General features: G+C 43.1%; 1 protein-coding gene across 4 annotated transcripts in view; it reads right to left on the bottom strand.

The window, feature by feature from the left end:
- The window catches only part of vdrb (vitamin D receptor b), a 319,754-nt gene that overhangs the window by 218,161 nt on the left and 75,431 nt on the right, over positions 1 to 26,162 (bottom strand). Inside the window, exon 2 of one of the 4 annotated variants that reach the window (XM_072567383.1) lies at positions 2,694 to 2,802. The exons of the other annotated variants lie outside the window; for them this stretch is intronic. The gene's annotated coding sequence lies outside the window, so the exon portion shown is untranslated. The remainder of the gene's footprint in view (positions 1 to 2,693; positions 2,803 to 26,162) is intronic. 4 annotated transcript variants of the gene reach the window in all.

Here is a 26,162-nt window from a genome sequence, read left to right as displayed (position 1 = left end):
CAGAAACTTAGATACATTAAGTGAGTGGGCATGGCTTTGGCAGATGGAGTACAATGATGGTAAATGTGAGGTTACCCACCTTAAAAGTAAAAATCGTAGGTCAGAGTATTATTTAAATGGTAAAAGGTTGCAGCATTATGCTGTGCAGAGGGACTTAGAAGTACCATATGAATTGCTAAATGTTGATTTGCAGGCACAACAGGTAATTAGGAAGGCAAACAGAATATGGTCTTTCATTGCTAGAGATATTGAATTTAAGAGCAGGGAGGTTCTGCTGGAATTGTACAAGGTGTTGGTAAGGCCGCACCTGGAGTATTAGAACATATAACATAGAAAAATACAGCGCAATACAGGCCCTTTGGCCCTCGCTGTTGCGCCGATCCAAGCCCACCTAACCTACACTAGCCCACTATCCTCCATATGCCTATCCAATGCCCGCTTAAATACCCATAAAGAGGGAGAGTCCACCACTGCTACTGGCAGGGCATTCCATGAACTCACTACCCGCTGAGTAAAGAATCTACCCCTAACATCTGTCCTATACCTACCACCCCTTAATTTAAAGCTATGCCCCCTCGTAATAGCTGACTCCATACGTGGAAAAAGGTTCTCATGGTCAACCCTATCTAAACCCCTAATCATCTTGTACACCTCTATCAAGTCACCCCTAAACCTTCTTTTCTCCAATGAAAACAGCCCCAAGTGCCTCAGCCTTTCCTCATACGATCTTCCTACCATACCAGGCAACATCCTGGTAAACCTCCTCTGCACCTTTTCCAGTGCCTCCACATCCTTCCTATCGTATAGCGACCAAAACTGCACACAATATTCCAGATGCAGCCGCACCAGAGTCTTATACAACTGCAACATGACCTCAGGACTCCAGAACTCCATTCCTCTACCAATAAAGCCCAGTACGCCATATGCCTCCTTCACAGCACTATTTACCTGGGTGGCAACTTTCAGAGATCTGTGTACATGGACACCAAGACCCCTCTGCTCATCCACACTACCAAGTATCCGACCATTAGCCCAGTATTCCATCTTCTTGTTACTCTTACCAAAGTGAATCACTTCACACTTACCTACATTGAACTCCATTTGCCACCTTTCTGCCCAGCTCTGCAGCTTATCTATGTCCCACTGTAACCTGACACATCCTTCCTCACTGTCAACAACTCCACCGACTTTCGTATCATCCGCAAACTTGCTCACCTAACCTTCTAGCCCCTCCTCCAGGTCATTTATAAAAATGGTCCCAAAACAATACTTTGCGGAACACCGCTAGTAACTGCACTCCAAGATGAACCTTTACCATTAACTACTACCCTCTGTCTTCTTCCAGCCAGCCAATTCCTAATCCAAACCTCCAACTCACCCTCAATGCCATACCTCCGTATTTTTTGCAGTAGCCTACCATGGGGAACCTTATCAAACGCCTTACTAAAATCCATATACACCACATCTACCGCTTTCCCCTCGTCCACCTCCTTAGTCACCTTCTCAAAGAATTCAATAAGGTTTGTGAGGCACAGTGCGCAGTTCTGGTCTCCTTACTTGAGGAAGAATATACTGGTCTTTGGAGGCAGTGCAGAGGAGGAGGTTCACCAGGCTAAATTCTGGAGATAAGTGGGTTACCCTGTGAGGAGAGGTTCAACTGCCTGGGACTGTATGCGCTAGAATTTAGAAGAATGCAAAGAAATGTTATTGATCATTTTATAGGTCTCCAAGGGATAGATAAGATAGAGGCAGGCAAGTTGTTTCCACTGGTAGGAGAGACTAGAATTAGGGGACATGGCCTCAAGATTATGGGGAGTACATTTAGGACAGATGAGGAGGAACTGCTTTTTCCCAGAGAGTAATGAATCTATGAAATTCTCTGCCCAAGGAAGCAGAGACAAATTGAATACATTCAAGACAGTTGGATCGGTTTTTGCACTGTAGAAAAATTAAAGGGTTATAGGGATAATATTGAGACAGTGAATAGATCAGCCATGATCTTAATGAATGGCAGAGCAGGCTTGACGGGCCAAATGGCCTATGCCTGCTTCTACTGCTATGAAGCTATGATAACCCTGACTCCAGCTTATCTGCAACTAGGCCTTCACTGCTTAAACAAACAGCTGTGCAATTAGTACTTACAAATGAGTACGAGGTAACTTCCTTTCTAAAAGGTGTAGAAATCCTTCAATTATCGTGGCTTTTAATCATTTCAGTCCACAATTAAAAACACAAAGGATAATATGGTCTTTACAATTTGAATCTTTGAATTCATATGGAAAAAGCATCCAAAGTGCAGAGAACTGCAGTAACTAACCTATCAAAAGTTAACTACTGGAAGAGAGTCTCTTGTGTCATTGACTGTGTTTAGCCTTGAGAAATAGAGAGTGTAGGAGGATCATGTAGCTCCAAAATGGCAGCTGTGTCATAAACTGGCATTGCACACTGACTTCACATAGTGTGCCTCCTCTGCATATCTTTGGTTGATGTTGGGTAATGCATGGACACCTTTCACCAACATGGCAGCCACTTCACATCAGAAACATCACATGCATGCCACTGACACCATTTTTAACTAATTCATAGCATCCAATAAACCGTCAAACAAACTTCACTGCATTTTTACATGAAGCAAAGTTCTGCCGTTAGACTGTTATACAAGAAAAAAGAAAATTGGTTTAAATTATTTGTACCTTTATTTAAATCAGCAACATAGATTTCCCGTTTGGCAGTATCAGATTTTCCTCTCCTTTGGCTACTTGTGACTTTTAAATTAAAATATTAAAGTCAGTGATGTCAAACCTGCCAATAAACATTTTTAGCTAGGTTATCATAAACCTTACATTCAATGTCAAAGTGTCAATTCAATGTCAATTTTGATTAGACCACAGTCTCAATTTTGAATCATCTCACATCTCCCCATAAGAGGGAATTTTAAATTGGTGTCTCTAATGGATTACACTTAAGGTAAACTTGTTATTCCTTAGCATCATAGACATATACAGTATGGATTCTGGATTAGTGGTGCTGGAAGAGCACAGCAGTTCAGGTTGGATGCTGCCTGAACTGCTGTGCTCTTCCAGCACCACTAATCCAGAATCTGGTTTCCAGCATCTGCATTCATTGTTTTTACCTATATACAGTATGGAAACAGACCCTTCAGTCCAACTTGCCAATGCCGACCAGATATCCTAACCTAATCCAGTCCCATTTGCCAGCACCTGGCCCATATCCCTCTAAACCTTCCTATTCATATACCCATCCAAATACCTTTTTAAAAAAAATGTTGCAATTGTACCAGCCTCCACCACTTCCTTGGGCAGCTCATTCCATACACACACCACCCTCTGCGTGAAAAAGTTGCCCCTCAGGTTCCTTTTAAACTTTTCCCCTCACCCTAAACCAATGTCTTTAGTTCTTGACTCCCCCACCCCAGGGAAAAGACCTTCTCTATTTACCTTATTCATGCCCCTCAGGACTATATAAATCTCTGATGTCACCGCTCAGCCTCCAACACTCTAGGGAAAACAGCCTCACCCTTTAGCTCAAACCCTCCAACCCCAGAAGCATCCTTGGAAATCTTTTCTGAGCCCTTTCAAGTTTCACAACATCTTTCTAATAGGAAGGAGACCAGAATTGCATACAAATTTCCAACAGTGGCCAAACCAATGTCCTGTACTGCCACAACATGCCCTCCCAACTCCTGTACTCAATACTCTGATGAATAAAGGAAATCCATTTTGCCAGAGTGGCAAGGAGAGAAGGAGTGAAGCAAGGGCTGCCAGGAAGGGTAAGTTTCCCACATAAAAAGGGACTTACCTCGGGTAGGTAAGGGCTTAATTTATATTTGGGCAGTGGTTAAACCAGAGATAGTACACGTGTACTATCTCCCTCCCGCTCCCCTCCTCTAACTGGAAGAAAAAGACCCTGTAAGGTAAGGCTTTTATTTATCTTTCTTTTTCATTTATTTAAGTGCATTGTTTGGTTTTAGTTAGTTCATATAAAGCTAAGCTCACAATGGCTGGGGACCTCAGACCTGTGGCATGTGACTCTTGCTTGATGTGGGAGCTTAGGAACATGTCTGACGTTACTGACTCTTACATTTGCAAGAAGTGTGTCCAAGTGCAGCTGTTGTTTGATCACATGACGACTCTGGAGCTGTGGATGGACTCACTGTGGAGCATCCCTAATGCTGAGGAGGTTGTGGATAGCACGTTTAGTGAACTGGACACACCGCAGGTTAGGATTGCTTACAGAGACAGTGAATGGGTGACCAAAAGGCAGAAAAAGGAGTAGGAAGGCAGTGCAGGTGTCCCCTGCAGTCATCTCCCTCCGTTTGGATACTGTTGGGGGAAGATGGCTCACCTAGTGAGGGCAGCGATTGCCAGGATCATGGTACTGCTGTTCAGAAGGGCGGGAAAAAGACTTGTAGGGCCATAGTCATGGGGATTCTATTGTGAGGGAAGTAGATAGGTGGTTCTGTGGCTGAAAACGGGACTCCAGGATGGTATGTTGCCTCCCAGGTGCTCAGGTGAGGGATGTCACCAATCAGTTGCAGAGCATTCTAAGGGGAGGGTGAACAGCCAGTTGTCTTGGTGCATATAGACACCAACGATAAGTAGAAAGCAAGATGAGGCCCTGAAAAAAAAAAGAATTCAGGGAGCTAGGAGAGAAATTAAAGGGGAGGACCTCAAGTGATCTCAGGATTACTACCAGTGCCACGTGCTAGCCAGCATTGAAATGAAAAATAGGAAGGATGAATATGTGGCTTGAGAGATGGTGTAGGAGGGAGAGGTTCAGATTTGTTGGACATTGGGACCGGTTCTGGGGAAGGTGGGACTATTACAAAAGGGACGGTCTACATCTGAACCAGACCGGAACCAATGTCTTGGAGGAGTTTTTGCTACTGCTGTTGGGGAGGTTTTAAACTAATGTGGCAGGGGGCTGGGAACCAGAAGAGAAAACAAGTAGGCAGCGAAGTGGAGACTGGAAACTGTAAGAATTATAAAGATAACATTAGTAGAGGGAAGAATAGGCAGAGAGCAGGTGAGCACAAAAGAACTGGTGGCCTGAAATGCATCTACTTTATTGCAAGGAGTATGGTGTGTAAGGCAGATGAACTTAGGGCTTGGATTAGTGCCTGGGAGTATGATGTTATTGCTATCACAGAGACTTGATTGAAGGAAGGGCATGATGATCTGGAACATTTAGTTGCCAGATATAGATGCTTCAGACAGGACAGGGAGGGAAGTAAGAGAGGGGGTGGAGTTGCATTGCTGGTCAGGGACAGTATCACGGCTTAAAAATGTGTTGCTGGAAAAGCGCAGCAGGTCAGGCAGCAAAGGAGAAGGAGAATCGTCATTTCGGGCATAAGCCCCTCTTCAGGAATGAGGAGGGTGTGCCAAGCAGGCTAAGATAAAAAGGTAGGGAGGGGAAAAAAAATATAATATAAACGTAGTCCGGAGTCCATGCGGGGTCAGTCGGTTCCGTAGACAGGTGCTGAGGAAGGAGAAATGGCTGTGGTAGCGAGTCTGTTTGAGAACGTGGCTGAAGAGCTTCAGGGCAGAGGAGATGACCGGGGGGGCGCAGTGAGAGAGGGACTCACTGAGATCCTTGTAGAGGGAGGAAGAGAGCTTCTTCAAGGAAGACATCCTTGCAAGAGGATTCACAGTAGGTTAAAATCAACTAGGAGAAAGTGAGGACTGCAGATGCTAGAGATCAGAACTGAAAAATGTGTTGCTGGAAAAGCGCAGCAGGTCAGGCAGCATCCAAGGAGCAGGAGAATCGACGTTTCGGGCATAAGCCCTTCTTCAGGAATGAGGAGGGTGTGCCGAGCAGGCTAAGATAAAAGGCAGGGATAAAAGTATCACGGCTGTGCTAAAGGAGGACACTATGGCTGTCTTGAGTAGTGAGGCATTATGGGTGGAGCTGAGAAATAAGAAGGGTGCAGTTACATTGTTGGGGCTGTATTACAGACCTCCCAACAGTGAGCGTGAGGTAGAAGAACAAATAGGTAAACAGATTATGAATAGATAGAGGCAATAGGGTAGTGGTGATGGAAGATTTTAATTTTCCCAACATTGACTGGGATACACTTACTGTCAGAGCTCTGGATGGAGTAGAATTTGTACGAAGTGTCCAGGAAAGTTTTCTGCAGCAGTATATCATCAATAGTCCGACGAGGGAAGGGGCCATATTGGACCCGGTACTGGAGAACGAGCCAGGACAGGTGGTAGAAGTAGGGGATTTCTTTGGGAGCAGTGACCACAATTCTAAGTTTTAGAATTCTCGTAGATAAAGAAGAGAGAGTGGTCCTAAGGGAACAGTACTAAACTGGGCCAAGGCCAATTATATCAAAATTAGGCAGGAGCTTGGAAATGTGGATTGGACACAGTTATTTGAAGGGAAGTCCACATTTGAGATGTGGAAGGCTTTCAAAGATAGGTTAACGGTAGTGCAGGATAGGAATGTTTGGTTGAAGGCAAAGGATAGGAAGGGCAAGATTCGTGAACCGTGGATGACAGGAGAAATTGTACAACTAGCCAAGAGGAAAAGGGAAGCGTACATAAAGGTCTAGGCAGCTAAGAACAGAACAGGCCCGAGAGGAATATCAGAAGAGTAGGTCAAGTCTTAAACAAGGAATCAAGCGGGCTAAAAGGAGTTATGAAATAGCTTTAGCGAGCATAATTAAGGAAAATCCCAAAGCATTTTATTGTTATGTAAAGAAGAAAGCGGGTAACTAGAGAAATGATTGGTCCATTAAAAGATAACGAAGGCAGGCTGTGTGCTGAACCTGAGAGAATGGGTGAGATTCTGAATGATTACTTTGCATCAGTGTTAACTGAGGAAAGGAACATGATGAATCTTGAGATTAGAGATAGAAGTTTGATTAGACTGGATCACATTGGCATAAGTAGGGAAGATGTGTTGGGTATACTAGAGGTTATTAAGGTGGACAAATCCCCAGAACCGGATGGGATCTATCCCAGGTTGCTGAGGGAGGTGAGAGGAAATAGCTGGGGCCCTGACAGATATCTTTGTGGCATCCTTAAATACCGGTGAGGTGCCGGGGAATGGAAAGTTACTCATGTTGTCCCCCTGTACAAGAAGGGTAGTAGGGATATTCTGGGTATCTACAGACTAGTGAGCCTGACATAGATAGTGGGGAAGTTGCTGGAGAGGGTACTGAGAGATAAGCTCATTCTTTTCTTAAATATAAATAGATCCTATCAGCGATAGGCACGATCTCCCCCGCACAAAACCATGGTGCCTTACCAACTGATAGAGTTCAAGGAAGCGACCAAGTTGTTAGATGAAGGAAGGGCTGTAGATGTCATATACATGGACTTCAGTAAGGTGTTTGATAAGGTTCCCCATGGTAGACTAATGGAGAAAGTGAAGTCATATGGTGTGCAGGGTATTCTAGCTAGGTGGATAAAGAACTGGTTGAGCAACAGGAGACAGTAGTAGTTGAAGGGAGTTTCTCGCAATGGAGAAAGGTGACCAGTGGTGTTCCACAGGGGTCAATGTTGGGGCCACTGTGGATTGTAATATACATAAATGATCTAGAAGAGGGCACTGTTGGTATGATCAGCAAGTTTGCAGATGACACGAAGATTGGTGGAGTAGCAGAAAGCATAAGGGACTGTCAGAGAATACAGATAGACTGGAGAGTTGGGCAGAAAAGTGGCAGATGGCTTTCAATCCAGAAAAGTGTAAGGTGATGCATTTAGGCAAGTCTAATTCTAGAGCAAATTATACAATGAACAGAAGAGCCTTGGGAAAAGCTGATGGGCAGAGAGATCTGGGAGTGCAGGTCCATTGTACCCTGAAGGTTGCTGCACAGGTGGTATATAGTATGCTTGTCTTCATCGGACAGGGTATTGAGTATAAGTGCTGGCAAGTCATGTTAAAATTGTACAAGACATTGGTTTGGCCGCATTTAGAATACTGTGTACAGTTCTGGTCGCCACATTACCAAAAGGATGTGGACGCTTTGGAGAGGGTGCAGAGAAGGGTTACGAGGATGTTGCCTGGTATGGAAGGTGTTAGCTATGAAAAAAGGTGGAGTAGGTTAGGTTTATTTTCACTAGGGAAAAAGAAAAAAAGGAGATGGAGGTGGGACCTGATGGAGGTTTACAAAATCATGAAGGGTATAGACAAGGTGGATCGAGACAAGCTTTTTCCCCAAGGTGAAGGATTCAATAACGAGAGGTCATGCTTTCAAAAAGAGAGAGGCGGAACATTTAAGGGGGATACGCATACCAAGTATTTCACACAGAGGGTGGGGGACGTTTGGAACGCATTGCCAGCAGAGGTGGTAGAGGCAGGCATGATAGATTCATTTAAGATGCATCTGGACAGATGCACAAGTAGGTGGGGAGCAGAGGGATACAGATGCTTAGGAATTGACCACCAGGTTTACCCAGTAAATTTGGATCGGCTCAGGCTTGGAGGGCCGGAGGGCCAAAAGGCCTGTTCCTGGGCTGTAAATTTCCTTTGTTCTATACCAAACACCTTCACTATCTACCTGTGATTCTACTTTCAAGAAACTATGAAGCTGCATTCCAAGGTCTCTTTGTTCAGCAACACTCCCCAGGGCCTTACCATTAAGCATACAAGTCCTGTTCCAATTTCTTTCCCAAAATGCAGCACCTCACATTTATCTAAATTAAACTCCACTTGCCACTCTTCAGCCCATTGGCCCATCTGATCAAGATCCCGTTGTATTGAGGTGACCTTTGCTGTCCACTACACCTCTAATTTTGGTGTCACCTACAAACTTACTAACTATAGCTCTTATGCTCACATCCAAATCATTTTAATAAGTGATGAAAAACAATGGACAGAGCATGGATCCTCATGGCACACCACTGGTCACAGGCCTCCAGTCTGAAAAGTAACCCTCCACCACCACCCTATCTTCCAGAGGATCTATGGCTTATTGAAGTCCATATAGATCACATTCACTGTTCTGCCCTCAATCCTTTTTGTTACTTAAAGGAAAATCAAATTTGAGAGACATGATTTTCTATGCACAAAGCCATGCTGACCAGTTCTAATCAGCCCTTTTCTTTCCAAATCGATGTAAATCCAATCCCTCAGGATTCCTTCCAACACCTTGCCCACCAATAACGTCAGGCTCACTGGTCTATAGCTCCCTGGCTTTTCCTCATCACCTTAAAAGAGTGGCACCACGTTAGCCAACCTCCAATCTTCTGGCACCTCACCTGTGACTATCGATGATACAAGTATCTCAGCAAAGGGCCCAGCTTCCCACAGTTCCAGGATATACCTGATCAGGTTGTGGCAATTTAAATTAATTCCTTACAGTGTGGAAACAGGCCCTTCGGCCCAACAAGCCCACACCAAACCCTCTGAAGGAGTAACCCATCCAGACCCATTCCCCTCTGACTAATGCACCCAACACTCTGGGCAACTTAGCACGGCCAATTCACTGCACCTGCAGAGCTTTGGATTGTGGAAGAAAACCCACTCAGACACCGGGAGAATGTGCAAACTCCACAGACAGTTGCCAGAGGCTGGAATCGTGCCCGGGTCCCTGGTGCTGTGAGGTAGCAGTGCTAACCACTGAGCGTCCGTGCAAACTTATCCACTTTTATGCATTTCAAGACATCCAACAATGCCTCCTCTGTAATATAGAGATTTTAACATATCATCATCTATTTCCCCACATTTGATATCTTCCATGTCTTTCTCCACAGTAAACACGGATGCAAAATACTCATTTAGTATCTCCCATCTCCTGTGGCTACACCCATGGGCTACCTTGCTGATCTTTTGAGGGGCCCTATTCTTTCCCTAGTTACCCTTTTCGTCCTTAAGTGTATTTGTAAATCTTAGCTTTGGCAAATAAGGTTAAGGAGAATCTCTCTCATGTCCCTTTTTGCCCTCCTGATTTCCCTCTTCAGTATACTCCTTTATACTGAGGATTCATTGGATTTCTCGTCTATCCCCAACATATGCTTCCTCCTTTTTCTTAACCAAACCCTCAATTTCTCTCGTCATCCAGCATTCCCTACACCTACCAGCCTTTCATTTCACCCTAACAGGAATATACTGTCTATGGACTCATTATCTCATTTCTGAAAGGTTTCCCATTTTCCAGCCATCCCTTTACCTGTGAGCATCTGTCCCCAAATCAGCTTTCGAAAGTTCTCAACTAATCTACCAAAATTGGCCTTCATCCAATTTAGAACTTCAACAGTTAGATCCAGTGTCTCCTTTTCCATCACTATTTTAAATCTAATAGAATTATGGTCACTGGCACCAAGGTGCTCCCCCACTGACACCTCAGTCACCTGTCCTGCCTTATTTCCTAAGGGTAGGTCAAGTCTTGCACCTTCTCTAGTAGGTACATCCACACACTGACTCAGAAAATTGTCTTGTACAGTTAAATTCCTCTTCATTTAAATCCTTAACACTATAGCAGTCCCACTCAGTGAGTTGAGAAGATTTGTAGCTCTGGTTGAGGTCCTGGATGTACGTTTGCTTGCTGAGCTAAAAAAGGGTTTGTTTTTTGTTAAACAAACCTTACAGCTCAGCGAGCAAACCTACATCCAAGTCCCAGTCTATGCTTGGAAAGTTAAAATCCCCTCCTGTAACCACCCTATATTCTTACTGATGAGAAAGATTTGTAAGGAGATTTCTAAGTTCTGATTATTAGGGGGAATCTATAATAAATCCCAACAAGGTGACCCTTGTCTTATTTCTCAGTTCCACCCACATAACTTGCCTGGATGCATTCCCAAGAATATCCTCCCTAAAGTACATCAGTATTGCTATCCCTGGTCAAAAACTCCACTCCATCTCCTCTCTTGCCTCCCTTTCTATCCTTCCCATAGTATTTGTATCCTGGAACATTAAGCTGCCAGTCCTGTCCATCCCTGAGCCATGATCTTGTAATAGCTATGATACCAGAGTCCCTAACCATGCCCGGAGTTCATCTGCCTTCCCGGTTAGGCCTCTTGCATCGAAGTAAATGCAGTTTAATTTCAGTCCTACCTTGTTCTGCTTTGTTGCTGCCTGCTCAGACTTCTCAACTGTACTAGTCTCATTAATCTTTCCTCAGTATCTCCCTAGGTCCCACCCCCTCCCCAACCTTGGAATTGGTGTGCACCATCATTGCATAATCCAGTTACTTGCATCGGACATTTTACAGAAGCATAAAGGTGAGCTTGCATAATTTAGTGCATGCTATTTAGAAGCTGATACTGCTGTGTATCATATAGAAGCTAGCTACACAACAGCTGTACTAGAAATGCTAGACTACTTCAATCACCAGGACTATTCACTCCCTCCCTCTCAGATATCAGCTATTCTTTACAGTAGACATACAAGTAAATGCAGTAGTCTTCTACAGCCAGGAGTGAATTGTTGGCTTTTATCCACCGTGCACTACAGGCTGGGAGGTGTAGGCTTGTTCTCACTATGACCGATAGAACTTCAGATTTCCTACATGTTTTGAAAGAGTCTATATTCTGAATTTCAGGGTACTCATTATGAAATCAAACCAAGAGAACTCACAAAATAAAGACTAAATTCCTTTCCTTTTAACTGCAGGGGCAGAAAGCAAACTGAACTCAAATTTTTAGATGTGGGAGTAGTGCTGCAATTTAAGATGATACCATAATTAAAAATTAAGCCATTAGGCCCACAAGAATTACATTCTGGCACATTTAGTACTACATTAATCCTTTCAATTCGTGGTATGTTGGCATTATGAAGTTGGCATTATGAAGCTGACATTTTTTGACCATCAAGTTATCCTGAAAGTGGAGGAGAATAATCTGCTGGAGGAGTTTCTTGCAGTTGGATAGACTTTAAAAAAGGTAGTAAGGAATCAACCATGTAGGTGAGAGACTGGAATCACAGAACTAAGTAACTAAGAACAACAGGTTTTATTTAAAGTCACTTTAAATTCTTGTCAATAAAAGGATTGCATTAATACCCAGTCTTTTTCTAGAAAAAAAACAAAGACTTTAAAATGCTTGCTCCCCTGGGGAATATTTGACAGTATGGGTGAGAAGGGGGGGGGGAGGGGGGGGATGTCTGGCTGCTCACCAAACCTCAAAATTATTTTTCCAGGAGGGAATGGTGCCTTTCCAATTACTTTTAAAATGGCTAGATAACAACTGGTGTTACCAGAAAGCTGGTGTGAGGAAATACAGTTGTACAAATATTGGGTGTGACACAAAAGGCATTTAATCAAATAACCTAGGAGTCTGGTGACATGTCCAGGTCAGAGGTGAGTCATGTCCATTACAACATGTAATCTACTTGCATATTTGAGTATAGATTTAGACATACAAGATTACTCAAATATTTATTATTCTAGTGCTAAAGCAGATGCAATAGCAGCTGTGGATAAAAATTGTTTGCTCCAAGCCACAAGGGAAGATTCCAGAAATATCAACTGCGTGTTAGCTCTGCAGGGTAGGTGTCCAGTGACTAGATAAAAACCCCAAAAAGAACAGTAGATGCTGGAAATCAAACCAAAAAAATGCTGAAAGAGCTCAGCAGGTCTGGCAGCATCTGTGGAGATAAATCAAGAGTTAAATGTTTCAGGTCCAGTGATCATTCCTCTAACAAATCAGTTCTGTCCAGTGACTAGGGCAAGTTCAGAAGTTACCAAGCTACACAGGCTTTGGTTGAGCAAGCTTTCTTGCAGTTAAAGCAATGTCCAATGCAAAGCACATCTTATTCCACATTAGGATACAATTGCTGTATTCAGCCACACTAATTTCTTTATTTAAAGGCTGCCCTTCTATTCACTTTCCCATTTATCACCACAGAAATGGTAATCTAGTAGTATCTCAATTTAAAGCTTAAGACTTGATGTTTGGAGTAATGTCAAGAGGCTTTATCCCACTTTTCATGCAGTCCTGAGCAGAATAGCCCAATAGGCAGTATTCCTCAGCACTAATGCCCAACTGCAGAACCAGAGGCCAGCATGGTGGCTCAATGGTCAGCACTGCTGCCTCACAGCACATCAGATCCAGGTTCAATTCCACCCTCAGACCACCATCTGCATGGAGTTTGCATGTTCTCCTTGTGTCTGGACTGTAGAAGGAAACCCACAAAGAGTGCAGGTAAGTGGATTGACTGTGCCAAATTGCCCATAGCATCTAGAGATATGTCAATTAGGGTGTTGGCTATGGGTAGGATAAGGGGCAGGATCTGGGCGGGCGCTCCTCAGTGCTGGTGTGGACATGGTCCAAATGGCCTGTTTCAGCATAGGTAATAATTGCAGGATTACTACTGAACCAAGAGCTAAATGGCAGTGGGTTGATAAGGTTAAGTAGGTAGATGTGTGGCTCAAAAGATTGGTTTGAGAGATATGGGTTTGAATTCATGGGACATTGGTCTCAGTACAGGTGAGATGAAGAGCATCACATCAGATCAGGTTCTATCCTAGTACTGGTGCATCAAGTCCAAATGAATAGTGTAACTAATTACTCTAAATTAGGAGACAGTGAGGAGAGAGCACAAGAGAAAATTAACTGGGATGTGAAGGACAGTGGGAAAGCTTGGTAAGCTTTTCATCCCTGAGACCATTCTCATGAACCTCTGAGCAGGCCCCAGGGCCAGTACATCCTTCCTAAGATAAATCAGGCCCAAAACTATGCAGTATTCCAAAATGTGGCCTAACCATAGGATGTATTTCGGAGACTGTAAGGCTAACTACCAAGTCAAGCTTCTATCCATGCTAGCACCTTGCCTGACACCATGGGTGCTTATTGTACTCAGCCTCCTGTGCAGCACCTCAAAAGGCCTTCTTGAAGCCCAGGTAGATAACATCCATTAGTGCATCTTTGTCTAACACATCACTTCCTTGAAATTCTAGCAGATTTATCAGGCATCATTGCCCCTCAAATTAAACTATGCTGACTTTGCCCTATTCCAAATATTCAGAAATCTCAGCCTTCACAAGAAATCTTACCCACAGCGAGTCTGTAATTTTCCATCTTTTGCCTTACTCCTTTTAAAATAGGAGGTCACACGGGTGATTTTCCAGTCCCCTGGGACCCTCCACAATTCTGAAAGATCGCCACTAATGCCGTTGCTATCTCCCCTTGGACTCGGGTGTAGTCCATCTGGTCCAGGTGATATCCACCTTCAGGTTTTTCTAGCACCTTCTCCTTTGTGCTGGCCACTATACTCAACTCTGCCCAATCACTTGAATTTTTGGGATATTACTTCTATCTTCTGATGCAAATACTGATGCAAAGTAATTATCTAGTTCCTCAGCCATTTCCTCATTTCCCCATTATCTCCAGTGTCACTTTCCAACAGCTCAACATACACATTTGCCTTTAAAGGGCATCTTAGTCTTCCTTTTATATCATGGCTAGCTTACCCTATTTTTTTTGTTGCTGTCTTTGTAAGCTTCCTAATCCTCTAGTTTCCCACATTTTTGGCCTTTATGCTCGCCCTGACTTTCCCAGTCAGCCATGGTTACCTCATCCTCTCCACTATGCTTCTTTGTGAAGATTTTCTGCCATCTCCCGAATTACTCCCAGAAACCCCTGCCATTGCTGTCCCACTGTCTTTCCTTCTAGGCTCCTTTCCTAGTCAATTCTACTCAGCTCCTCCCTCATGCCTCAGTAGTTGCCTTTATTCAGCTGTGATACCATTATCTCCAATTCTCTTCTCCCTCAAATTGCAGAGGAAGTTTTTCATATGATCACTAAGGGTTCCTTCACCTTAAGCTCCCTGATCAAATCTACCTCTTTGCACAACAAATCCAGTATTGCCTGTTCCCTGGTGGGCTCCACCACAAGCTGCTCTAAAAAGCCAGCTTGTTGACATTCCAGTTTCTGGCCCTCCACTACCAACCTAGTTTTCCCACTCCACATACATAACATCAAATACAGCGCAGAACAGGCCCATCGGCCCTCGATGTTGCACCAACCTGTGAACTATTCTCAGCTCATCCCCCTACACTATCCCAAAATCCTCCATGTGCTTATCAAAGCATTGTTTCAATCTCCCTAATGTGGCTGAGATCACCTGATGTAGTCTCTCCCTCAATCATTTATACCCTAGAAGTATTCCACTTTCTTGGAGCCAATTGCATATTTGATACCAGGAAGCCCGGTCACCTTTCCACAGACCAATCAGCGACTGTGTGGAGTTTGCACATTCTCCATGTCTGTGTGGGTTTCCTCCGGGTGCTCCGGTTTCCTCCCACACAGTCCAAAAATGTGCAGGTTAGGTGAATTGGCCATGCTAAATTGCCCGTAGTGTTAGCTGAAAGGGTAAATGTAGGAGAATGGGTCTGGGTGGGTTGCGCTTCGGTGGGTCGGTGTGGACTTGTTGGGTCGAAGGACCTGTTTCCACACTAAGTAATCTAATCTACTTATTGCTAGCCAAGTCTCCATTCACACATCAGCTCCAACTCCATTTTATCTGTACTTAGGCTATCCCCATGGCTTGAATCACTGGTGCAAAAAAATTTTAAGTACTGTAAGCTTTCAACAATCCCTGGCTTTTAAGTCAGCCTTCTTCCCATTTCAGTTCAAATTTGAATATCCATAATACCACCCAACTGGAATCCTTCAATCGACTTAGTAGTGACCATGTGGTATTCATTAAAATAGAAAGAGTGACAGTTGAATCCAAGACTAGGACCCTGCACACAAGCTAACTTTGATGGTATGAAGCATGCATTGGCTAGGATAAGCTGGCCACAGATAAAGGGTTGACTGTGGACAGACAATAGCAGACATTTAAAGAAATGGATAAACTTCAAATTGTACATTCCTGTCTGGCATAAGAGTAAAAACAGGGAAGGTGGCTCAACCATGGTTAATGAGGGAAAATACGGATACTGTTAAAGTCAGAGGTGGCATGTAAATTGGTGAGAAAAACAGCAACCTGGAGGCCTGGGAGAAAATTTAAAATTTAGCAGGGCTCAATTCTGAAAAGGGAAAAATAGCAGAAGACAACTGACTGCAAAAACTTCTACAAATATGTAGAAGAGAAAAAGACTAGAAGATAAACATAGGTCCCTTGCAGTCAGAATCAGGTGAATTTTAAGAGATGGCAGACCAGTTCTGGGAACTCAGCTGTTCACAATATATTAATGATTTGGACAAAGGAATTGAATGCCATACCTCAATTTGCAGATAACACTAATCCAGGTGGCAGCATTTGCAGAGGATGTTAAGAGGCTGCAGGGTGACGTGGATAGACTGGCTAAGTGGGCAAATGGAACAATGTTGATAAATGTTAGGTTCACAAAAACAGGAAGGCAGATTATCCAAATGGTAGCAGTTTAGCGGAAAAAAGTGAGATGTAAATGAAACCTGGGTGTCATGGAGGAACAGTGAAGCTTGGCATGCAGCTGTAGCAGGCAGTGAGGAGTGTTCACCTTCATAGAAGAGGATTGAGTATGGAGCAGGGTGCCTTGCTACACAGTTATCATGGGCTTTGGTGAGGCCACACCATTGTGCAAGGTTTTGGACTCCTGGACAAAGGAAGGACATTCTTGCAATTGAGGTCCAACAGGTTCACCAGACTGATTCCGGAGATGGAGACAGTGAGGTCAGCAGATGCTGGAGATCAGAGTTGAGAGCGTGTGTTGCTGGAAAAAGCACAGGTCAGGCAGCAGGGAAAAAAAAATAGACATTTTGAGCTGGAACCCTTTATCAAGAACCTCATTTCCTGATTACAACTAAAGTTACAACTTACATCCACATGCAAGACCTTCTGGATCAGGTTGAGAATTTGTCAGCTTCTTTCTCCCCCACTATTTTGTGGGATCAAGGGATCAGTAGAATTTCTTTATAATTGAAAAAGACTATTCATCTTTGAATAGATGCAAGCAGACATTGCAAAATAAGTGGAATTTAACATCCAGCATGCTACAATAAATCCATTTTTGTAAAGTTATTCAAAGCCTTACAATTTTTTCATGACCTTCAATAGATGGATGACTAGTTACAATGTTGATACGACAAAGTTGCATTTGTTGAATATATTACTTTCTCTCCCAGGCCTCAGCAAAATCAGGATGGTCTGTTGGTGTCTTAAGTGCTAAATTCTAGAGAGAATACCAAAATCTGCCTAACAAGAGCTTGGAAACATTTGCATTGATTAGTTAGTAATAGGCTGTATAATGTCATAACTAACCATTTAAGACACAAGTTAACAGGTGCACTATTTTGGCACCAATAAAAATATGGGCATTGCCGTGCTCACTACGTTATAGTGGTTCCTAGTCATACAATGTTTCAATTTTAAAGATTCTTGGGGGACTGAAGGACAGTACAAATACTGTGAAGGACAAGGCAAGCAACAAATTTGAAAACAGGGATGAGACTTACAGGTGGTGCTGCAGCCTTTTTACCTGATGACTGTCTTGTGAAATCAACCCTTCGGGACAGACTTTCAATTTGTATAGCACCTTTAACAATAGTTATAACAGTTACCCAGGACAAATTAATTCAAAACCCTTTTCATGTATGATCATATCTCAAACTTCAATTGTGCATTTTAGAAAATTCTAGAGAAACTATACTTCATTTTTGCTTCTGCCTTTAGTCTGGCTGTAATAAGTCTGAAAATGAACTATCCTCCAGTTGCATACAGATCTTAAGTAAAAAAAAGTGCACTGTTAGGCCACTATACCTTACTTCCAAAGCCCACATGCAAGTCATTTTGTTACAGCAAGTTTGCATTGGCAGAATTGTTAGACCACAATTGATGAATTAAGGACATTTCTAAAGTTTTCAAAATGGGCTGACTAATGAGATTACAGCACCAATACTTTTAATTGCTGTTTTTAAAGCACAATTTTTCAATAATGTGGGGTTGCACAAGAACCACCATCACGTTTATAGAACTAATTAGAATGTTTTGCATCTAGCGTGCAGCTGCAGTGACACTTTGAAGGCAGCAGACCTCAAAAGCAAATCTTGTTGAATTCTTAACTCAATTTGTAAATGTTGCACCCCAAAGTGCTTAAAGTCCATCGGGCAAAAATGATGGAGGTTTCAGTAATTACACAAGCCAAACATGTGGTTGACTGGGTGTCAGTGTGCTGGAGTAAGTTAATGCTATGTTTTGATTCACTTTTCCTCCATTCCTCCCCCTCAACTGCTTTTTGCCCCCCCCCCACGGAACTTTAAAATTTCCCTCCCATGGAAGCCTTCCCTTCTGGCTTGGGGCTTCAACTGAAATTTAATGATTGAAAATTTATAGCTAAAGCCAACAATTCAGTGTTGGCAGGAGTGTCATCATGACAACTTTGAGTTCAACAGGAACAGAATGAAGTTACAATATCCAGATTGCACCATGGCAGTCCATGTCATACAAGTAGACAGAAAAAAAACAAACAAACAGGAAAGGGAACATTTTCTTGCCTCCATGGTATTGATCATCTGGGTGCAGCAAAGGACCTGATCATTGGGCTGGTCAGAGCATAGCCCTGACAAAAATCAGTGGTTTTCTTTTATCACTTGATTAGAAGAATCATGGAGTCAAGCAGCAGTGTCAGAGACCAGAACAGCTGACATTTCAGGTTCAAGACTGAAAGCTGAAACACCCATCAGGTCCATGCTGGTCAAAAAAAACTATTGTAACCTGTCTGTCCAATCTCTCCATAACAAACATTCCAGACCACATCCTGGTAAATCTCCTCTGCACCCTCTAGGACACTCCAATGTGGATTCCAGAACTGTACACAATACCAGCTTAACCAGCTTTTTGTACAGTTCCAACATCTCCCAGCTCTTAAAATTTATGCTTTGACCAGTAAGCTGAACACCATCAAGGAGAGATCAGAGTGTATAATTCAGGGAATTTGGAAGCAGTGTGGACAGTCGGGGGGGGGGGGGGGGGGGGAGGAGGGGAAAGAAAAGGGCTGCTTTTTGGCTCAGTTTAAGGACTTTATATAGGATAAATCAAAAGCTACGATCAGGGGCCTAGCACAAAAAAAGGTGACATAGAGAAACAAAGTTCATTTGGTGGGAATAGCTACCAATTTGATTATAGTTTGCTTTCAGATTGAAATTAAAAAGAGCAAATATTTGCAGGTACAAACAGAAGGAAGCTTTGATAAATCAAGTTAACAAGTAAATAAAAATAGAGATGCCCAGCCAAGCAATGTGCTGTTACTGCATGATGTGGGAGCTGGCACACCCCAATGTGGTTTATAGTGACCACATCTGTAGCAAATGTTGGCTGCTTGAGGAACTCCAAGTTAGTATTAAGCTCGGACTCCAGCTCATTAATGTTATGACACATCAGGGAGGGGGAAAACAAAAAAAAAGTGTTACTTGGACGGTTTCAGGAGACAGTCACACCCTCAATTTCATCAATTGTTAGGGATAGGAGTGAAACTATGAACAAGGCAGGTAGAGTTGAAGGTGCCTCAGCAATTGAGGCTGTCTAACAGATTCAAAATTCTTGCTGTGTGGATAAGAGCTGGGGCTGTAGGGAGGATAGGCAAACTGTTCATTGGCATTATGGTACAGGGAACAAGGAGGACAGAAATGTAGTTGCCAAAAAAAAAGGGATAAGTCAGGAAATAGACACTGTTCTGTAGCTAGGTTTGAGATCTGAAAGCTGTGTTACCTGCCTGGGTTCAGGATTTCTCATTTGGGCTGCAGAGGAACTTGAAGTGGGTGAAGTTTTAGTTATGGCCTACATAGGTACTCAAATCTAGGAAGGAAGAGGAAAGGGGTTCTGCTGAGGGAATACGAGCAGCTAGGGACAAGTTAAAAAGCCAGACTGGATTACTACTTGAGCCATGGGCAAATTGGCACAGGGTCAACAAGATTAGAGGTAAACATGGGCTCAGACAGACAGGTTGATTTCATTGGACATTGGCACCATTAATGGTGCCAGAGGGAGCTATTCCAATGGGACAGAACTTCACCTCAAATCATGCTGGAACCAGGATGAATTACATAATTAAGGGCTGTGGATGGGTTTTGAAAGTAAAGTGTGTGTGGGGGGGGTTCAGTTGCATAATTCAGATTGCAAAATAGACAGATTATTCAAGTTTAAAAATGTGCTGCTGGAAAAGCGCAGCAGGTCAGGCAGCAAAGGAACAGGAGAATTGATGTTTCGGGCATAAGCTGTGCTTTTCCAGCAACACTAAGCTCTGATCACCAGCATTTGCAGTCCTCACTTTCTCCTAGATTATTCAAGTTTCCAGACAAAGTATAGGACAGAGCATGGAAAGGGTATCAGGAATTTAACTTCAGGCAGATAAAGGGAACAACAATGAGAAGGGGTGGCAGTCAACATAGGACTGAGGGCACTTAAATGCTCAAGTATATGAAACAAAAACGATAAGGGAGTTTATAGTACAGTTTGAAATTGGTAGTTACGTTCTCTCAAAATGTGGCTGCAAGGGGATCAGGGCTGGGAATTAAATATCAAAAAAAAGACAGGCAGATAGCCAGAAAGGGTAGGGTTGCCTTGTTAGAAACAAGTATAATAAAAAAAAACATAGCAGCAAGTGACAGACAGCAGGCATAGAATGTGTGGGTAGAGTGGAGGAACAGCAAAAAACCTAATTGAGGAGGTTTGTGCATAACTCCCAGTCAGGAGGTGGGGCAGAAAATAAGTTAGGAGCTAAAAAGGGGCACTACTGCTGTATTGCAATAGCTAAAAGGGGAACTTCAATATGCAGGTGGACTGGGAAAATAAAGTTGGTTGATCAAGAATTGTAATTTGTGGACAAGGTGCTTTTGCAGCAGTTTGTGGTTCCACTAGGGAACAAAATTCTGGATTTCATGATCCAGAATCAGGTAGACTGGATTAAGGAGTGCAAGGTGAATGAAGTCCTAGGAGAAAGTAACCATAATGATGGAATTCATCCTGCAGTTGGAGAGTGAGAAGCTGGAATAGGACAATAGTATTACAATGGAGTAAAAAACTAAGACGACAGAGGAGCTGGTCAGAGTGGATCAGAAGGGGTGCCTCGCAAGGAAGACAGGGCAGGAGCTCATGTGGGGGTAGAGTCACAGCAGAAATTCATCCCAAAGCAAAAGAAACAGAGGGTAAGACAACCATGGCTGACAAGGGAAGTCAGGAACAGTATAAAGAGCAAGAGAAAAAAAAAGCAGTGTGGTGAAGATCAGCGGGAAGTTAATGAATGGGGAGACCTTTAAAAATAGCAGAACAACTTAAAAAGCAATAATGGAGGGAGAAGATGAAATGAGTACAAGCTAGCTTGGAGAGAAGGATATTGCAAGAATCTATTTAGATATATTAAAGATCTAGGAGGGCAAGAATGGACATTGCACCATTGGGGAAAAAAAAGAGGCCGGAATAGTAAAAATTGGGAAGTGAAGGAACTGGACAAGTACTCTGCATTAGTCTTTAAAGGTGGAAGACACCACAAGCAAGAATACCAAAACTTCAAGGGAGTCAAGGAACAGAGGTCAGTGCAGTAGTCATCACTAAAGGTAAAAAAAGTGCTTGGGAAGCAGAGAGGTCCAAAACATGACTAAATCACCCCAAATAAATAGGCTGCACATCATGGCTATGAAGGAGATAGCCAAGATTATGGAGGCATTGGTGAACTTCCCAAAATCATTAGAGTCCAGGAGGGTGCCACAGGGCTGGAAAAATGGCTGATATAACACCCCGATTATAATTTGCTTTTTTTTTCCAAAAAATAAGTTGCTGTAAAAGCTCTTTCAGATGCTGCAATGCTATCCCTTATCAAAAAGGCCACTCCCCTCTTTTGCCTCCCTTTCTATCCTTTGTGTAGGATTTGTATCCTGGAACATTCAGCTGTCAGTCCTGCCCATCCCAGAGCAATGTTTCTGTAATTGCTATGATATCCCAGTCCCATGTTCCTAACCATGCCCTGAGTTTAGATTAGATTAGATTAGATTACTTACAGTGTGGAAACAGGCCCTTCGGCCCAACAAGTCCACACCGCCCCGCCGAAGCGTAACCCACCCATACCCCTACATCTACATTTACCCCTTACCTAACACTATGGGCAATTTAGCATGGCCAATTCACCTTGCCTGCACATCTTTGGACTGTGGGAGGAAACCGGAGCACCCGGAGGAAACCCACGCAGACACGGGGAGAACGTGCAAACTCCACACAGTCAGTCGCCTGAGGCGGGAATTGAACCCGGGTCTCAGGCGCTGTGAGGCAGCAGTGCTAACCACTGTGCCACCGTGCCACCCATCTGCCTTTCCTGTTCATCTGCCTTTCCTGTTAGGCCCCTTGTATTGAAAGCCAAAAGTGTGTTGCTGGAAAAGCACAGGTCAGGCAGCATACAAGGAGCAGGAGAATCCTGCTCCTTGGATGCTGCCCAACCTATTTGCTTTTCCAGCAACACATTTTCAGCTCTGATCTCCAGCATCTGCAGTCCTCACTTTCCCTTGTATTGAAATAAATGCAGTTTAATTTATTAGTCCTACCTTGTCCCTGCCTGCCCTGACTGACGTCTGTTCTCAGCTGTACCTGTCTGAGGAAAGAGATAGATCTGTGGGTCCCACCCCACCTTAGTTTAAATCCTCCCAAACAGTTCTAGCAAGTTTCCCTGCCAGTATATTAGTCCCCTTTCAAGGGTGGTAAGGACAAGCCAGGGAACTATAGACCAGTGAGCCTGACCTCCATGGTGGGCAAGTTGTTGGAGGGAATCCTGAGGGACAGGATGTATATGTATTTGGAAAGGCAAGGACTGATTAGGGATAGTCAACATGGCTTTGTGCATGGGAAATCATGTCTCACAAACTTGATTGAGTTTTGAAGAAGTAACAAAGATGATTGAGGGCAGAGCAGTAGATGTGATCTATATGGACTTCAGTAAGGCGCGTGACAAGGTTCCCCATGGGAGACTGATTAGCAAGGTTAGATCTCATGGAATATAGGGAGAACTAGCCATTTGGATACAGAACTGGCTCAAAAAAAGGTAGAAGACAGAGGGTGGTGGTGGAGGGTTGTTTTTCAGACTGGAGGCCTGTGACCAGTGGAGTGCCACAAGGATCGGTGCTGGGCCCTCTACTTTTTGTCGTTTACATAAATGATTTGGATGCAAGCATGGAGGTACAGTTAGTAAGTTTGCATATAGCACCAAAATTGGAGGTGTAGTGGACAGTGAAGAGGGTTACCCCAGATTACAACATGATCTGGACCAGATGGGCCAATGGGCTGAGAAGTGGCAGATGGAGTTTAATTCAGATAAATGCGAGGTGCTGCATTTTGATTTCCCAAAACTTAGCAGGATTTATACACTTAATGGTAAGGTCCTAGGGAGTGTTGCTGAACAAAGACCTTGGAGTGCAGGTTCATAGCTCCTTGAAAGTGGAGCTATCCTTGGTTTAGCCTGTCCTAGTAACATTGTGTTGTCCCATTTAAACTCATGCCTCTCGTTATCCAAGTGTATGGGTACCAGGGAAAATGTTGGTCATAATCACTTAGTTTGGTATTCATGGATGCTGATTGCTACCTGCCCTATGTAGTGCTTAATGCAATCACTGCGTGGGATTTTGCAAATTACTTAATCCTGCACATTGTGGGTATCGGGTCCTTTATTCTGGTGAGCTGCTGTCAGTGTGGCTACTGTGGGTTGTCTGTGTAAAGAGGTCTAATTAGTTAAATCAGCATGGCTAAGCAAAATAAAATTTACCAGTGACCAGTCTCAGAAGTAAAATAGTTACACATTAGGCTTTCAGCTTTAGTCAGAAGTGGATTCCCTCCTCTCCCTTCCACACCCTCCTTGATTAAAAGGGGAAAACACTCTTGAAAATAAAAAGCTTCCTGGGTTTCAGTTTGGTAGATTTGCAGAAGTCTTTGCTGAAACTAAATTGGTTGCTCCTGAAGGGAGCTCATTTAGAGCTGTTAAGAAACTGATCGCCAGTGTAAACAGTTTAGTTTAACAGTTCCAGATCAAAAAAAGTTAACCCTGAAGGGGTTGTTTGTAGCTTAGAATGTCTAAACTCATGTCAGACGAGTTCAGGAAGAGGCCCAGATGGTCAAGGGAATTGAAACTGCAGATGAATTAAGCCCTATATAGATAGGTTCGGATGGGAATTCTCTGGTGCAAGCACTATAAAAAACTACTTGGGGGAAATGTGATTTACTATATTTACATTTATAGTATTTAAGTTTGTTCTATTAAGTTCATTATGCAAAAGTGAACATTGGCAACATTGCAGACTTGTGCTTCACTGAAAGACCACCTTGTTCAAGCCAAAAAAAAGAAAAAAAAAGAGTGATCAAACCGAATTGCTAAGTTACTGGAAAAGTCAGATCCATCAACTGGCATCAGCCATTCTAAATTTCAGTAATAAAAAGTCTGTTTCCACATGCCAGAATGTTCTCACCTTGTCACTGCCATCAGCATTTGCCCTTTCAACCATTTTCACTGCCATTCCTGGTCAAATGATAGTCTTGTCTCAGTCCCAACCCTCGAACTCAGCACCATCTTCCTAACCTCTGTCCCCACTCCAGCTTATCACCCTCACCTTAACCTCCTTCCACCTATTGCATTTCCAACACCCCTCCCCCAAGTCCCTCCTCCCTACCTTATCTGAGCCTACTTGGCACACTTTCCTCATTCCTGAAGGGCTCATGCCCAAAACATCAATTCTCCTGCTCCTTGGATGTTGCCTGATCTGCTGTGCTTTTCCAGCAACACATTTTCAGCAATGATAGTTGGTAAGCTTCAGAGACAATGTTAACATTAAGTTTGTAAATGGAGCAGTATGACAGTAACTGAAGCTTTCAACAGAATAGAGTAGCATTGCAATGCACAGCCTAGACTAAAGTGAACAGCTACTGACAACTTTCATGCCTTGGAAGTATTTGCTGTAATTAGTGTGATATCCAAGTAACCCTTTTGACAATTTTGATTTCTACAAAATCATGTTCATTCCACTTGATTTCATTTGACTACAATTTGTAGGCAACGTGGACTAGACAATGCATCTTGACAATTGTACTGAGCCCCTCTAACCTGCAGTGATAAATATGGCCAGGGAAAAGACTCAAATCAAGAAAGAGACATGGATAACATTGCTCCTGCCTGCAAAAGGGATCAAGAACAAGTGGGCACAGGTTGAGTGAATTTGGGCAAGCTAGTAAAACTTGCAAGTGATGCATAGGTAGTCCAACTATGTTTTGTATGCCTTAGATTAGTCCAGTACATTTGCCAAAGAAAACACCGATTTCCTCCCCCCTCACTCTGGTTGCAAAATGTGATGCAAGAAACTTGAAAAAGGGAATAGGTGACCAAAGCCTGGAGTGGAGGAGGAGACTGGTTCAAATCAAAGCATTTGAGGGCATTAGCTGATTTTTTGTTAAGAGAAAATAAGTGCAGGATTACAAAAGGGAGAAGAATAGGGGGATTACACAGTCAATACTCAATTGGAGTGCTAGTACAGAAATAGTGGACCAAATGGTCTCTTCCTGCATTGTAAGAAATGTGCAATTCTTAAGAGTCACTGCATGATGGGATCCAAACATTCTTGCACAAGATTGGGTCATATGATACTCTGCAATAGTTACATTAATGTTTTAAAACGGAGATCTAAATCTATTTGAAGTAGGATGGGGAGCTGAGCACTAATAAAAATCCAGCAATATTTTAAAGATTAAGGGTATTTGCCTCAAACTACAAAGTCTGTTTTGGCAAGTCTAACTACATTTTAAAAATGTGAAGAATGTTAGTCCTGCAAACTCTGCAGATGTTTCAGAGTAATACTAGCTATGCAATGCATAGATTTATCAAAAATGTATATTTGAAGCAAATGAAGATTTTGCACTATAAAGTACAACTTACAGACTGAAATGGCTATAATATACATCTTACCAGAAGCTGGAGCATATCTGGTACGATATTTCAAGGTAATTAGGCCTCATCCAAACCAAGAACCCTCTAAAGCTAATTTCTGAAGCATTTAGTACCACCGACTAGAGCAATATAGTGGTACTCAAGTTGAATCTCAGGACTGTCTTTGATATCACGACATCATTTGACCAACTGTGGCATCAAGGAGCCCTAGCAAGCAGGAAGAACAACTGCTAGTTGGAGTCACAGCTGAAACTAAAAGGAGAATGACTGTGGTTGAAGATCATTCATCTCAATTCCAAGACATCACTGCAGGAGTTCAGGGTAGTGTCCTAGGCCCATTCATTTTCAGCTGCTTCAATAA

The sequence above is a fragment of the Chiloscyllium punctatum genome, chromosome X (genome assembly GCF_047496795.1).
Source record: "Chiloscyllium punctatum isolate Juve2018m chromosome X, sChiPun1.3, whole genome shotgun sequence".
Lineage (NCBI taxonomy): Eukaryota > Metazoa > Chordata > Chondrichthyes > Orectolobiformes > Hemiscylliidae > Chiloscyllium > Chiloscyllium punctatum.
The sequence above is the reverse complement of the archived record's forward strand: the minus strand, read 5'-3'. Positions and strand labels throughout refer to the sequence as shown.